Source organism: Dioscorea cayenensis, chromosome 19 (genome assembly GCF_009730915.1).
Source record: "Dioscorea cayenensis subsp. rotundata cultivar TDr96_F1 chromosome 19, TDr96_F1_v2_PseudoChromosome.rev07_lg8_w22 25.fasta, whole genome shotgun sequence".
NCBI classification, from domain to species: Eukaryota; Viridiplantae; Streptophyta; class Magnoliopsida; order Dioscoreales; family Dioscoreaceae; genus Dioscorea; species Dioscorea cayenensis.
Genome location: NC_052489.1, coordinates 7,377,237 through 7,393,213, shown reverse-complemented (window position 1 = coordinate 7,393,213; position 15,977 = coordinate 7,377,237). Strand labels below are relative to the sequence as shown.

General features: G+C 38.3%; 1 non-coding gene across 1 annotated transcript; it reads left to right on the top strand.

The window, feature by feature from the left end:
• The first annotated feature begins 13,553 nt into the window (after positions 1–13,553).
• Positions 13,554–13,659, top strand: LOC120250955. The gene has a single exon (XR_005533283.1). It is a non-coding gene; the product is annotated as a small nucleolar RNA R71 (small nucleolar RNA).
• The last annotated feature ends 2,318 nt before the right edge of the window (positions 13,660–15,977 follow it).

Here is a 15,977-nt window from a genome sequence, read left to right as displayed (position 1 = left end):
AAAAATTAATGAAAAAGTGAAAGTAAAAAAAAAATGATAATCGTGGATTCATTTGCAAGTTTATGTGAAGAAAATGCAAAAACATAAAGGACTATCTATTGGTATATTTGCAAATTTATAGAAAATAGAAAAATACAAAAAAAAAATTAGGGGCCTATATAAAAAATTCATAAAAAAATGTAAAAGGAATTAATAAATAAATAATTGGGGTCTACATGCAAAATTATGAAAATATGTGAAAAATAAGAGTTCAAGGGTGTATTTGTAAAATTTAATAAAAATATGTGAAAGGTGAAAGTTAGAACGCCTAATTACATAAATACCTAAATTTGTGAAAAAAAAAGAATTCAATGTCTAATTTAGACATTTGCAAAATGTAATGCGTGTAAAATATTTCTGCTTTTCATTGATTTGAGATTGGGTTATAGAGGAATTTATATGAAAAAAAAAAGTTATTGTAACAAACTTTGGATTTATTGTAACAAACTTGGGATTCGCATTTCAAAGACAGCGCTACACCAAAGACTTGGTCATATGGTTTATCATCCTCCCTTAGGTTGACTGGGAGGAGCTTGGACAATCAACTTGCCTTTGAGATCCAGAAAACGAGCTTTAGATAGGGCTTTGTAAAGATGCCCGCTAATTGGTCAATTGTTGAAATATAACATGCATGAAGTTGTCACTTGACTACTTTGTTATGAACGAAGTGGAAATCAATCTTGAGGTTTTTGGATTGAGCATGGAACATTGGATTAGTAGTTAAGTAGGTAGCAGATATGTTATTACACCACAATTGGGGAGTTGTAACTAGGTAATCCAATTCACCAAGAATAGATTAGACCCACGTTACTTAAGATGCCAAGGAGGCTAGAGTTTGGTATTCAGCATCAGTGGTTAAACGGGCGATTGTTCGTTGCTTTCGGATGTGTTTTCCGCAAGTGCACGGGTTGCACACAAGTAATATAGTGGTGCCCCGTGAGGGGTAGAGTTGTCGAACCTCAGGGACTGGACTAAAAGTACTTGCTCAACACTGATCTCTAGTGAAGAATGAATTGGTGATAAGATTACTTCAACTAAAACGGAAAATAAAGAAGTAAAGGAGAAGGGAACGGATGAAGATAAAAGGCAACTAGATTGAGTGTCAACATCAAGAGAACAATGGCCCAGGGTGTTTCCTAAGCACTAAGTGATTTTCACTCACTCTCATGGCTTACCAGGTACATTCTTAGGTTCTAGTGTGTGCTTAAAAGAAATATTACAACTAAGGCTCTCAATTAGGTCAAGTTTTGTAAAGACAAGTATGGATTCAAGCTCACCAAGTTATGTCATTGCCTAGGGCAACAACAGCTGTGGCAATTCACCATCAAGTTTTTCCTATGCAACTACGTAAATCAAGCACTTCAAGTTTTGTAATACAAGATTTAACACAAGAACCAAAAGAATTCCGTAAATCAAGAAGAGTATAAGTGTTTAAGCATACAAAGCGACAAAGTTCCCATCCTGGAGCACCGTGGCCGGCTAGCCCCTCATGGGTGGGTACAACATGGAGGAGATAACACTTGATCTAAAGAAAGAAGACATGACTCCCTTCTCTTTGAGATTTGCCTCCAATGTCGAGCTTTGTGTACTAGCACCACTTCTTTTGTGCTTCCGACTCACTCCTTGATGCCTTAGAAGGTGTGGATAAGCTTGAACTTCGCTCTCATCAGTGTCCTCTTGGTGGAGAAAAAGATCCCCGAACAAAGATGAAGAGGAAACCCTAAAAACTAGAGTTATAAAGAGGAGATTCGGGCTCGACACAATCATCGTACGAGCTTGTCCCGACCGTGTCATGTCGAGGAGGAAATGGGTGATATGGCATGCCACTTCTTGGAAGATTCAGTGGAAGGAACACGGTCGTGTCTTGACCGTGCGATGATGTGACACAAGCGTGTCAGAAGTACCCAGCGCGTGTTGCCTATTCTTCGATTAAATTGCCTTTGGCCTGGGGTTTTCAGTGGCATGGACACGATTGTGTCCTCACCATGTCAAGCTTGGGAAGCACCCTTCTACAAAGACTTCTTGCTGGATCACAACAAGCTGAGATATTCAGTGGGCATGACACGGGCGTGTCCAGCCTGTGTCCAGCTTGAGTACTTGAACTCTTTTTTGAATATTCACTCGTTTTCTTTCCGATTTCACTCTAGTTTGCATCGAGCCCCCCTATTCCTACACATATAACAAAAATACCCAAAATAGCAATGCTCATCCATAAAAGAAAACTTGAGAACAAGTAAAATGATAGATTTAGGGCATGAAAACATGTACACAAAGTGCACTCATCACTTTCATGAGCACCAAGACCAAATCTGATCCAAAATAAACATCAAAGGCAGATGTGCTCTTGTGATCTAACAAATTACTTCCTCAGTCAGCATCATTATAACCATATAGTTAAAGAGGCATCATTTCTCTTAGCAATGAACTACGGTGACGTGTTCCACATAAGTAACACAAAATGCGTTTAGCCATCCCCAATCATCCACAGTTGGATTATGCATTCTTTGTGATGCTTGGTTAACAACGTACGACACATTGCTCAGGCTGTGTAAATGTAAGGGATTGTAGGATACTAACTATGCTTTGGTATAAGATTAGATTATGAAAGACATCAGCCTGAGTTTTAGCATGTTAAGTACAAGCTGGTGTTGCTAATGGGTGATAGGGATACAAGTATCCATGCTGACCGCATAATAAAAGTGTGCGTAAAGCAAAGTATCGATCCACATAGAAGAAAGTGAGCACTAGTAATAACCCTAATTTCAAAAAATAGCCTAATTAATTAAATGACAAGTGTGTGAATCAAAGAAAACAAAAGCAAGAGATACTATAAAAAACAGGAGAGAAATCAAGGGAAAAAATGATGTTTGGGCATAGCATCCTTCTAGGGTTATGAAGTACATGATAAAGGTTGTCTATGTATGCAATCCTATTTGAACCGAGAGATTTTTAGAATTATAATAAACCCCCTTTCAAGGGTGTAGAGTAATTGGGTCCGTGCAGAGTTGATACAAGCATCCACATAATCGCATTAACACTTTATGAAACCTTACTGTAAGCTAATGATGATATCTTGAGTAGACAATCTCCCTCCTGAAGAGAGATTATCTCTAATCCAAATACAGAGTAGAGATGAGATTTCTCCTAAAATCTACTCCACATGATTGCAAAAAGAACATAGATAATCATTAACTCATTGGGAGAATTGAGGGAGACGGAATCTCCAAAGTACTCTATACCTTGGTTCACTCACAATTCCCTCTAATCACGATATGTCTATGCTAGGTGGAAATTTTTTTTTTGTCACAAAAAAAATCAAGTATGATAGCTAGGGCTTTTGCCTCGTTAGCAACCAAGCATTCAAACACACTATTAGATTCAAATAGAGATGATTGCAATTAGGAAAACACTTAAATCATAAGATCCAACAACCAATGTCAAAATTTAAACCCTAGAGTTCAACTATACCCAAACATCTAATAAATTAATCCTCCATCAATGGAGGGCAAGCATTCAAGATACAAGATATGTGAGAAAACATGTAAAACATGAAAATCCCTTCTCAATCGTGCCGTAGGAGGATCACTAGAGAAACCCTAGGAAAGCTTCCACGAATGCTGCCAAGGTGAGCTTGACGGCTGTGATCTCCAATCCCCTTAAATGAGGATCCAAATCTCCCTTGGAATAGCCTCTTGAGCCCTGGAGATATATCTTTTTTCTTCCTAACTTTGCGTCTAAGAATAGCCTCAAAGAAATCCAAGAATGCCCAAAAAATCCTCAAAAAATCTATTTATAGTCATATGCTTATGGGCTGCTTACAGGCGTAAGAACATGGCCATAAGGAGCTAGAGAAGATGGGGCATGAGCCTTACGGGGTCACTTACTGCCATAAGTCCTGTATGTAAGGTCTTATGTTTTTGTTACGGTCCAGCTTACAATCGTAAGAGCTGGTCCATAAACTTTACTGTGCTGTTTCTGGCGACCGCCCTTACAGGTGTAAGCTATGGTCATAAACTCCTTTGGATGGTCCTTACGGGCATCCTTATTGGTATAAGCCTTGCTTGTAAGGTCCTTAAGTTTGGCTTTGAATCTTAATTACCGGCATAAGCATGTCCGCAAGATTCTCTAAAAGTAGTTACTGCCGTAATGTAGGCCGTAAGTTGCAAGTAAGCCACCCAATTTGCCTTGTCTTTAGTCAAATGATGCAAAGAGAGCTCCAACTTTTTCATTTAAGGTTGGAATATTTCTTTTGGTTCTCTCTTATTTGTAGTTGTTGCCCAAAGCCTAAAAATGTGAAACAGACTAGATTTAGCCTTGAATTCCACAATATGATTCTAATATAAGCCAAATGAGTGTGCAAAATGATATAAAATACATGAACATTATACACTCATCAAATTTCCCCACACTTAAGTTTTTTTTTTGTCCTCAAGAAAAAATACAACATTACAAACTAAGTGGAGAAAGTGTAAGACCTCGGGGTGTCAAGAATTGGGGAGTTTCGAAAGTAGTTCGGGTTTCAACTATACAAGAATGCTAAAAACTTGAAGTTTCAAAAATAGTGAACACTCTATTCAAGGTTATCATTATGTAAGTGTTACAACTCTTTACTTCAATTCTTTTGACCTAGAGGGCTTCAACAGCAAAAATTTCATGAACAACTTATTTACAAGGTAGTAGCTTCACACAACTCCTAAGGTATCCTTTTCCCGTGAGGCCTCGTCAAGCGTCTTTCACACTTAAGAGAGGTAGCTCTTTCCACATCTTTTAGTAGAATATGGTAGCTTTCACTCTCCTAAAGAGGTAGCTCTTTTTCTCGTTAGGGTATACATAGTATCTGACTTATCAAGAGTAGCTCTTTTGGTTTCCTAACTTTTCTCTTTTTCTTCTTCTTTTCAAACAAATTCTTTCAATTCTGCAAAAAATTTTTCAATTTAATTACGTGAAGTAAAATGAACTAAACTACATGAAGTCCAACACGGTCTAAGTTGTTACAATAGAGAAGTTGTGTGCTCTAATTAAGTGAATAGCCAAGAACAGAGTGCAAAACAAAAAAAAAAAACTCAAAATGGAACAAACTCGCATGTGTACAACCTAATACTAAGAAACTCCCACTACATTTCAAATGCACCATCATAAGTAACAACTTGGCATGTAAAAGAATACAATGAATCTTAAACCCCTCCCCCACACTTAAATCATACATTGCCCTCAATGTGTGTGCAAAATAAGCATGCAAAACAATGTAAACAAGAATAGGAGGTGAGTGGAAAAATGAGTACTTCTTCGGTTTAAGTTAAAGTACCCAAGTAGTGGAGGCCACTTAAGGTCAAGAAATGACCAAATGAGCATCCCTCCTGCGAAGTATATCAGAAAACATTAAAGCTCAACAAAAACAAAATAATAAAAACAGAAAATAAAATCCACTAAAAGTCTAAAAAATAATTACAAACTAGGAAGGGCCAACCCTTGCCTTAAATGAAGAATACAAAGAAAATAAAAATACAAAATGAAAGAAAAGCATACTAATGCTCGGTGATGTCCGAAGGTGCTGAATCCGTTGGTGGAAATGGTGATGATGGAAGGATTGTAGCTAGAGGAGCTGGAGCCGTGGGAGGGACCAATCTAGCAAGAATATTTAGAGCTCGTCCAAGATCGGTCTACATCTGTGCAAGTGTCGATTAGTTGGCCTGCTGGTCCTCCTGTACCTATCTCACCTCAGCTGACAGCTTCTACATCTTAGATCCTCGTCTTGAAGTTGTAGGGTTGGTTGCACTCACCGGTGTAGTGGCTGATGGAAGGGATGAGTCATTGCTAGACTTGTTGTCCGACTCCTTATCCGCATCCTCACCCCCTGCTGGTGGCTACTTGGTAGGGGTTTAGTTGTGGATCCATCGGGAGCCACGACGGATGACCATCCCCATCAGCTACAGTGTATCCATGCTGAGGGATGTTGGTCCATTTATGATCTCCTGGCCCTGGAGCCAATCTCCTAGCCCCATATCCCTAATGAGTCATGTAATGTATGGGACGACAAAGATCGCACCTAGGTGTATGTGTTGGCCCTACTAAGCAATGTAATTTGCCAATACATAGCCAAGGTAGATGGGGTGGTGCTCAACTAGATTGAACATGAATAAGAACTCCCGTCGCCCCATCACTCTAGTGCTATCACCTCGCCCAACAAAAGATTGGGCGATGACCAAATGTACATACCTGAGAGCCAGACGAGTAAGGAATGAGGCCTGACTCATAGCTCCTGCCTTTACTTAGGTGGTGCCACACGTCCTTGTTGGTGATACCTAGAGGGAAATCGATGAGTTGGTTATACTATGGGGTGTGGGGAAAGTCAATGTCGTACAACCCTGTCAGTAGAGAGAATTTCATGTGTGTTAGTGTCCACTACTCCCAGAAGACATGGAATCAGATCATTCCAGGCAGGTCAAAACCCACCAACCTCTATGGAAAATAGTCAGCTCCATCCTCCCATTGCATCATTCACCTAACCTCCTCCTAGAGCCCCAGTTGCATGAGGACTGGCCAATCCACTGTACGGGACTCGCCAAACCGCTTCATCCTCAAGCGGGTGAACCGCTCTTGGAAGCAAGCATCAGAGAATGTGGGGGCTGAGGGAATCATTGGTGGAGGGGTCAATGTCTCCTCCTTGGTGGCTGGACCCGAGGTGGAAGCCTTGGTCCAACCCCTCTTGGGCGGTCATGATGCTACCTTCTTTTCTTTAGTTATGTTGCAAAAGAAAAATGCGATGTTTAGAACACAAAAATACGAAATTTTCTTAAATCAATAGTGCTTATGGCATACTTACGGGAGGCTTACGGCCATAAGCCTGGGGGAAAGTCAACTTTATGGCAACCTTACGGTCGTTAGCCACGGGCTCAGGCCGTAAGGACCCCTCCTGTACATTGGGGCTCAAATGTTTTATACCAATTACATCCAAAACATCTATTAAACAATTCTAAATAAGCATGCAATCATTTTCAAGAGAATTATCCAACATTCAATTCATAAATCAAGAAAATGAGTGTTACATTTGAGACAAAGAAGAAGAGATAAAATCAACTGGCTAGAATCGGAGAAAAATAGTTCGAACCCATTCAAAGACACTTGAAAACACAAGAGGAGCACATGGGGAAGTTAATGGGAGGAGAAAATGGCACTGGCGACTAAGATTCTGTGAAAAGAGAATTCAAAATGAAGCTTAAAGGTCACCGGAGGTGCTAAAAGCCTAGGTGCTTATAGGCGTAAGTCGCGATCATAAGTCTCTTTGCATGAACAATTACTTGGTGCTTATGGACATAAGGCCTCCCTCGTAAGGGTACATCACCTTTACAAGCTAGGTTACAATTATAAGAGTGTTTACTCTATAGCCCATAAAGTTCTTCGAACTTGCTTTTACAGTTTGGCTTACTGGCGTAAGGTACCCGTAAGAAACCTAGGTCATACCCCATGGAGGTTACTCTCCATAATGGTTTAAAATATACCCGTAAAGTGTTCTGGATGATTCTTACTGCCTCATTTTCAGGCGTAAGACACCAATAAGGAACCTCTGAATTGTGGTTATTATGACTTATTGGCCATAAATGCATTCATAAGACTTTCTAGAATCCCCTTGTAAGGTGGCTTACAGGCTTAAATAAGCCTGTAATGCTCTCTGTTTGAGGCTTACGGCCATGCTTATGGGTGTAAGTAGCCCATAAGCAGTCCTTAAAAAAATGAACAAAGTTTCCCTTATTTCCTACCGTTAAGCTTAAATACAAATGAGACATGGGAAGCATAAAATGAGTGACTAGGGTAACAAACAATATGAATGCCTTTGAAATAGTTCCCAAGTGTAAGATCGGAGAAAATGGGAAACTTACCAATGATGTTGACTGACTCAGGTGTTATCTCCTTGGTTGAATGTTTTCTCTTGCCTTTCTTGGGGAAAGTGACCTCATGCCAATGCTTTTTGCTCATGTATTCCTCAACCAAAGTTATAAGCAAAGTGGTTGTCACTTCAGTTTGAGGATCATCCAATGACTCCTCGAAAGGCTCTTGTGCTACAATTCCTGCACACATTCATCAATAATCGAATCAGTCTTGTCAATTCAATAACAAGTATCATATGAAGTAGAAGGATGTTTCATAGCATCAGATGAAGCAAACGTAACTTCCTTATCCCAAACGTTAAGAGTTATTCTACCATTTCTCACATAGATTAGGGCTTGAGAGATAGCTAGGAAGGGCCTACTAAGAATGAATGGTACCTCAACATTATAAAGCAATGCGGAAAAAATATGATGAAGAAAAAAAAAGTATTGATTTTAATGAATTAAAATTATAGATGATTATCTCTTCATATATAGAGTTACAAGAAAAGAAGATAATGATAAGCTAACTAACTATATTTATAATAGACTAATACATTTGAAATGAAGATTAGATTTGGCTTTGGCTAAATATAATAATAAGATAAGATTTGGCTAAATATAATAATACATATCCAAAAATATATCTACCGTATCTATCTAGAAGAATAGTAATGCTTATCAGCCCCCTGTAAACCTTTGCATATTATGAAGACTAAGTTTTGTGCATTGGAACTAAAAATGATTATACTACAAGGGTTTGGTGAGTAGATCAGCAAGCTGATTGTTTGAAGACAGAAAACAAACTTGAATAGAACCTCTGGCAACATCTTCTCTAAAAAAATGGTAATCCAACTCAATATGTTTCATTCTAGCATGAAAATAAGATTTGAACTCAAATTTGTTACTCCAATATTATCACACCAATGTGTAAAAGAGGAAACATCAAATCCAAGTTCACCAAGAAGAGATTTTAACCAAATAAGTTCATACGTAGCATTGGTAATTGCATTGTATTCACTCTCAGTAGAAGGCCTTGCTATCATAGGTTGCTTCTTAGATAACCAAGAAGTTAAAGATGAGCTGAGAAAAATTGCATATCCATTTGTAGAACATTGATCATCAGTATCACCACCCCAATCACTATCCATATAACAATGCAAGGCAATAGATGACTTAATTGGAAAATATAAACCAGTCGATTAGTACCATTGAGATAATGCAACAAGCATTTGAGTGTCTTCCAATGAATATTAGTAGGAGCATGCATAAATTGACAAAGTTTGTTAACACTGAATGCAATATTAGGGCAAGTAATGGTGACATATTGAAGTGCCCCTAAAATTTTTTGGTAATCATCACCTTGTAACAAAGGTTGACCATCACACTTCGATAGAGTTGGAGAGATTGCAATTGGCGTAGAACATGGTTTGCATTTAGACATACCACGGCATTCCAGTAGGTCCCCTACATACTTCCTTTGTGACAAACTAGTGCCATGAGATGGAATGTCAACTTCAATGCCAAGAAAGTAATACAACTATCCCATATCTCGGATAGGAAATTCAAGTTGTAGATGAGAAATAAATTTTGTAACCAATGAAGAATAGGAGCTTGTAACTATAATGTCATCATCATAAACAAGAATGAAAACAACATGAGTTCCTTGTCGATATATAAACAGTAAAGTGTCAACCTTGGAAGAAATAAAATGAAGAGAATGAAGATGATGGAGAAGCATAATCAACAAACCTTGTGGTTGAGCCATATAGAAATCTTCATCAAGATGCCCATGTAAGAAGGCATTAGCAACATCCAGTTGATGCATAGACCATTGATGCATCGTAGCGAGGGAAAGAATGAGTCTAATAGAGGAAGCTTTAACTACCGGACTGGATGCTTCTTTGTAATCAATACCCGACATTTAAGTAAATCCCTTAGCCACTAATCGTGCTTTGTATCTATAAATGGTGCCATCAGCTTTGTGTTTTATCCTATAAATCCACTTGTTAGCAATAACATTAGCATGACCAGGTTTGGGAATTAGTGTCCATGTGGAATTATCATGTAGAGTTTTGATTTCTTGGGACATCGCTATTTTCCATTCACTATGTTTTGAAGATTGTGAAAAAGTCCGTGGTTCATGTTCAAAAAGTTAAGTTTTGATTTTTCTTGAATAGCAATCAAGGCTTGACGTTTGGAGAGAGTGGAAGGACGAAGTTGCATGTTGTGAGTGCATTCAAGAGGGGAAGGAGGAGTGGTGGTCGTGGGAGGTTGATCATAATAAGAGAGATCATTAACTAGGTTAAGGCTAGCTGGAGCATGATTAATATTAGTGTGGGATGGGGATGGGGAAGTGTGGTGGACAATAGTAAGACTTTGGCTAGTAGATATGGCAGTTAGTGTTGATGGATGTTGAGATGAGGGAGATAAGGGTGGAATAAGTGGTGGAGATGAGCCTGATAAATAAAAAAAAAAAGAAAGAAGAGGAGACATACCTGTAGCTGAATTGAAAGGGAGTTGTATGCTGAGCCAAGGAGTGGATAAGGAAGGAGCCATATGTGGTTTTTCTAGAGGAGATTGAGTTTGAAAGGGGAAAAAAGTCTAATCAAACACTACATGTTTTGCTAGATAAACCCCGTTACTATTAATATCTAAACAATTATATTTGGCATGATCTGAAGTGTTACCTAAGTAGACACATTTTTTACTACGATAGGAAAATTTATTTTTATTATATTGGTGAAGATACAGATAAATGGCACAACCAAAAATTTTGGAGTCATTATATTTGGGAGGTTGACCATATAAATTTTCATGAGGAAATTGATTTTGAAGGACGGGAGTGGGTAGTAGATTGATACAATTTATAGCTGTTCGAAAGGAATAAGACCAATACCTAAAGGCAACATGGGCATGAACTAATAAAGTTAAACCAGTATCCATGATGTGTCGTATTTTCCTTTCTGAAAGACCATTTTGTTTATGCATATATGGACATAAAATACGGTGAACTGTACCCTCTCTAGTGAAGTACTTATTTAATTTTTGAAACTCATCACCCCAATCCGAATGAAAATCTTGGATGGAAGTATTGAATTGACAATTTACATAAGACTCAAAATCAAGAAAAACTTGGGAAACATCACTTTTATTTTTAAGAAAATAAATCCATGTAAATCTAGTGAAATCATTAATAAATAAGACAAAATAATGAGAACCGCTACTTGAAAGCACAGGAGATGGAACCCAAACATCGGAATGAATAATCTAAAATGGGAAACTACTAGTGTATTCAACTGACGCTAAAGGTACTCGAGCTAGCTTTCCTAACTTATAAGAAGAATAACTATCAATAGCTTTGGACAAAGGTATTGTCAGTTGTGAATTTTAGAATGAAAAGTAGTGGTTTGGTAATTTGTGGAACATGAAGCACATTTTTCAACTGAAATAATTTAGTGGAACATAGTGAAGGATAAGAAGATGTACCCGTGTGGACAATGTGCAGCATAGGCATTATATGTGGCGGGATAAGGAGGTTGCATCAAAGGACCAGTTTGGCAAGAGGCAACATGAGCAAGGTGTGGTTCCTGCATGCTACGAATTAAAATTTTATGTTCTATTAACTAACCATGAAGTTCCTGAAAGGTAATAGGAGAAGGACATTGATTCAAGGTTGTGATAAGGCCGTGGTATTCAGATCCAATATTGTGATAGATAACCGCATTAAGTTAGGAACTTGAAAGAGGCCGACCAATAGCACCCAGTTCATTAGCTAAGCCTGTTGCCTTTTTTAGATATTTGGAAACCGTCATATCATTTTTCTTTAATTCGTGAAGTTCAATGTTAAGTTGTAGCACCAATTCTGGGATATAGAACCAAATTGGTGGTGGTAGCAGCCAAAAGATTGGGAGTAGTCATGATGAAAGAAAAAAAAATATGTCAATGATCAGAAAAATTTAGTTGTCTCTGATACCATGTAAAACAATGCTAAATGAATATGATGAAAAAAAGGTATTTGATTTTAATGAATTAATATTGTAGATGAATATCTTTTTATATATAGAGTTACAAGAAAAGAAGATAATGATAAGCTAACTAACTATATTTATAATAGAATGATACATATGAAATGAAGATTATATTTAGGTTTGGCTAAATATAACAATAAGATAAGATTTGGCTGAATATAACAATACATATTTGAAAATATATCTACCATATCTTTCTAGAGGAATAGTAATGCTTATCAAACATCCTCATCTACATCTAAAATCATGAAATCAACCCGGAAGATGAATTTATCAACCTTACCAATACATCTTCTGTAATTCCTCTTGGATGCTTAATTGAGCGATCCACTAGTTGTAGGGTTGTCCTAGTAGGTTTAAGGTCACTAAGTCCAAGCCTTCTTGGTCTAAGGCATGACATTAATGCTAGCTCCTAGATCCGCTAGGCCTTTCTCAATCACCAAATCACCAATGTTACAAGGGACAACGAAACTCCTTGGTAGTCAATTTTTGAAGCAATGCCGAGCTTTCCTCGCTCAACATAACTGTTGAAACCTCCTCAAACTCCCACTTGTTTGTCAATAGGTCCTTAAGAAATTTTGTGTACTTTATTTGTGAGAGGGCTTCAACAAATGGTACATTGATATGCAATTGCTTCAACAAATCCAAAAATCTCCTAAATTGCTCATCCGCGTGATCATTCTTCAATCTCAATGGATATAGGAGGTGGGGATCATACTTATTCACCAGTGGTGGTGTTCTCATATTAATAATAGGAGTGGCTTTTCCCTCTTTCGTCGGATTCTCAGAAATCTCAATTTTTGGTTTTTTCTCTTTCTCCATCACCCTTTCTAGGCTCATCGCCACTTTTTTACCACTCCTAAGAGTGATAGCCTTGAGCATCATGCTCATGGGGATTTGCTTTGGTGTTACTCTGTAGACTGTCTTAAGGATGCTCGGACAATAGTTTTGCAATTTGCCCCCACCTGATTTTCTAAATTCTGAAGAGAAGCTTACTAGTTCCTCATCATCAACTCTATACTTTGAAATCTGGAGTCGGACTGCTAAAACTTAGTATCTATGGTTTGAATAAACCTAGTAAGTACCTCCCCAAGTGAGGGCTTTTGATTGGACTATGGGTGAGGAGGATATCCTGGCTGGGGCTTTTGCTGCTGCCCTTAATCTCCCCAAGAGAAATTGGGGTTGTCTCGCTATCCTGGGTTATAAGTGCCACTATAGAGGTTTCCTTGCTATTGGAGGGCACTACAATGAAGTCTACTTGCTTGATGGGTCTATGTACCACCTCGATAATGGAGCAATCTGTCGAAGTGCGTCATCCCCCACACGTGTCACAAACCATAACTACAACCAACTTCTGAGTGGACAAGTTATCAGTCTTTCAGCTCAGGGCTTCTAACTGGGTGGCTAGCACTATAACCTCGTTGACCTCTATCATCCCGGTGGGCTTTCCAACTGACTTGCCTCTTAAGTTCCATTGGTAGTTGTTCATGGTTATCTTTTCAATCAATTGCTTGGCTACCTCCAACTGCCAAGTGATCCTCCTCCTATTTAGTCTATTAGCTACCTTGTACTCTGATTGAGGCCTTGATGGAATATCTGAACTTCCATCCATTCGGGGAAATTGTGATGTTGGTATTTCCTTAACAAGTCTTGAATCTCTCCCATGCCTCAAACAATGATTTTGAATCCAGCTATGTAAAAGAGGTAATCTCTTGATGAAACTTGGTTGTTCTTCCTAGTGGGAAATAACTGGCCAAGATAGCTCGACAAGCTTCTCCCAAGGCGTGACTCTCCTTTCAAAGAGAATAAGAATATGCGGAGTTTGATGGCATCATTAGAGATATTGTTTATGTTAAGGATGTTACATACATCGAGGAATTCTCCAATATGACCATTGGGATCCTAGTCCGACAATCCATGGAATTATATTGAATTTTGAACCATCTGTATAAATGCAGGCTTGAGCACAAAGTTGTTTACTATAACTGGTGGGTGCACTATACTAGACTAAGAACCTTCAAGAGTGGGATGAGAGTAATCAGAAAGGGTCCTCTATTAGTTCCCTTGATTTGCCATGTTGCCAACTATCCTCTCTCTATACTCACTGTCAAAGATCCTTTCTCGTTCAACAATCAGGTTCCAATCACCCTCTCTATACTACTCTTGCCTTCTACAAGTCTTATTGACTTGTCTTTTGGTTGCATACACCACAATCAAACAAAAGAAAAAGATTAAGAAAAGAAAAGAATAAAACAAAAGAAGAACAAATATGAAAGAAAAGAAATGGCTAAAATGATGGAATTTCAAGTATTCCTAATATTATTATTCTTCCCCGGTAATGGCGCTAAAAACTTGATCGGGACACAAGTGTATGTGCCGATCACATAATAGTAGTGTGCATAAAGTAGAGTGTTGGTTCACAATGAAGAAAGTGAATACTAGTAATAGCTATAGTTCTAAAAAATATCCTAATTTACAAAGTGACGTGTATGAATCAATGAAAACAAAAACAAGAAATACTGTAAAAAAAATAGGAGAGAAATATGGGAACAAACGATGCTTGGGCATAGCATTCCTCTAGAATTTTGAAGTGTAGGACAAAGGTTGTCAATGTATGCAATCCTATTTGAACCGAGAGGTTTCTAGAATTATACTAAACCCCTCTTTCGAGGGTAAAGGGTAACTGACTCAGTATAGAGCTGATACAGACATCCACACAATCATATTAACACTCTAAGAAATCTCACTATGAGCTAATGATGATTTCTTGAGTAGATAATCTCCCCTGTGAAGAGAGATTATCCCTAATCCGAATACAAAGTAGAGATGTGATTTCTTCCAAAATCTACTCCACATGATTGCATAGAGCATGGAGATAATCATTAACTCACTTAAGAGAAATGAGGAAGACAGTGTCTCCAAAGTAATTTGTACCCAGGCTTACTCACAATTTTCTTTAATCATCACATGTCTATGCTAGGTGGGAATTTTTTCTTGTCACAAAGCACATTTACTTCACTTTGCTACTTCTTGTGACCTCCCTTACGGGTGTAAGCTGTGGGTGTAAACTCCTCTAGATGGTCTTTACAGGCATAAACCTTGCAGGTCCTCGTGTTTGGCTCTGAATCCTCCTTACAAGCATAAGCATGGCCACAAGCTTTTATAGAAAGTACTTACGACCGTAAGGAAGGTGGTAAGCTACCCGTAAGCCACCTAGTTTGCCTTATCCTTTGTCAAATGATGCCGAGAGAGCTCCAACTTCTTTGTTTAAGGTCTGGAATGCTTCTTTTGGTTCTTTCTCATCTATAAGAAACATACTAGGCTTAGCTTTGAATTCCACAATATGATTCTAATTCAAGCCAAATGAGTGTACAAAATGATATAAAATTCATCAATATTATACACTCATCAATGGGGTTGCTTCAGCCATTTGAACTAGTTGTAAGAGGTCTCCGATGTAATTTCTTTGGGAAAAGAAAAGTACTCCCAGTTCTTGGGCCACCTCTATTCCTAAGAAGTAACAGACTCCCCCAAGGTTTCTCACTGAGAACTTTACTTGCAAGTTCTTTATCACAACTTCTATAAGCATATTGTTATTGCAGGTTATAATAATGTTATTGAAATACATCAAGTGATGAGTGCATTTCATATCATATTTTGCATACCTCCAATGCACTCTGTAGATTGTCTTTTAGCACCTTTTGTCTATGAATAATGCTATTCTAGCTATGTTTGTCTCTGTTATAGGCTTTTAGGGCTCAAAATACATATGGAGTGAAATCAAGGATAAAATCAACCAAAGAAGATGATTTCTCTTAGTGTCCAATGCAAGCACTAGTAGAGCACGGGCATACCATCTCCCCATAGCTTTGGATGCAAGTCCCCTGTTGTTCAGCTCAATCACGGGTGAAGATTGGGGCTGTTATCTCCCCATGATTATCCATGGATCAGAGTTACTTATTCTTTTAGGGAAGCACAGTCTGCATGCTCCTTTCATGGGCGTGCTCAAGCTAAGCACAGGGAGAGCACGATCGTGCTCTCC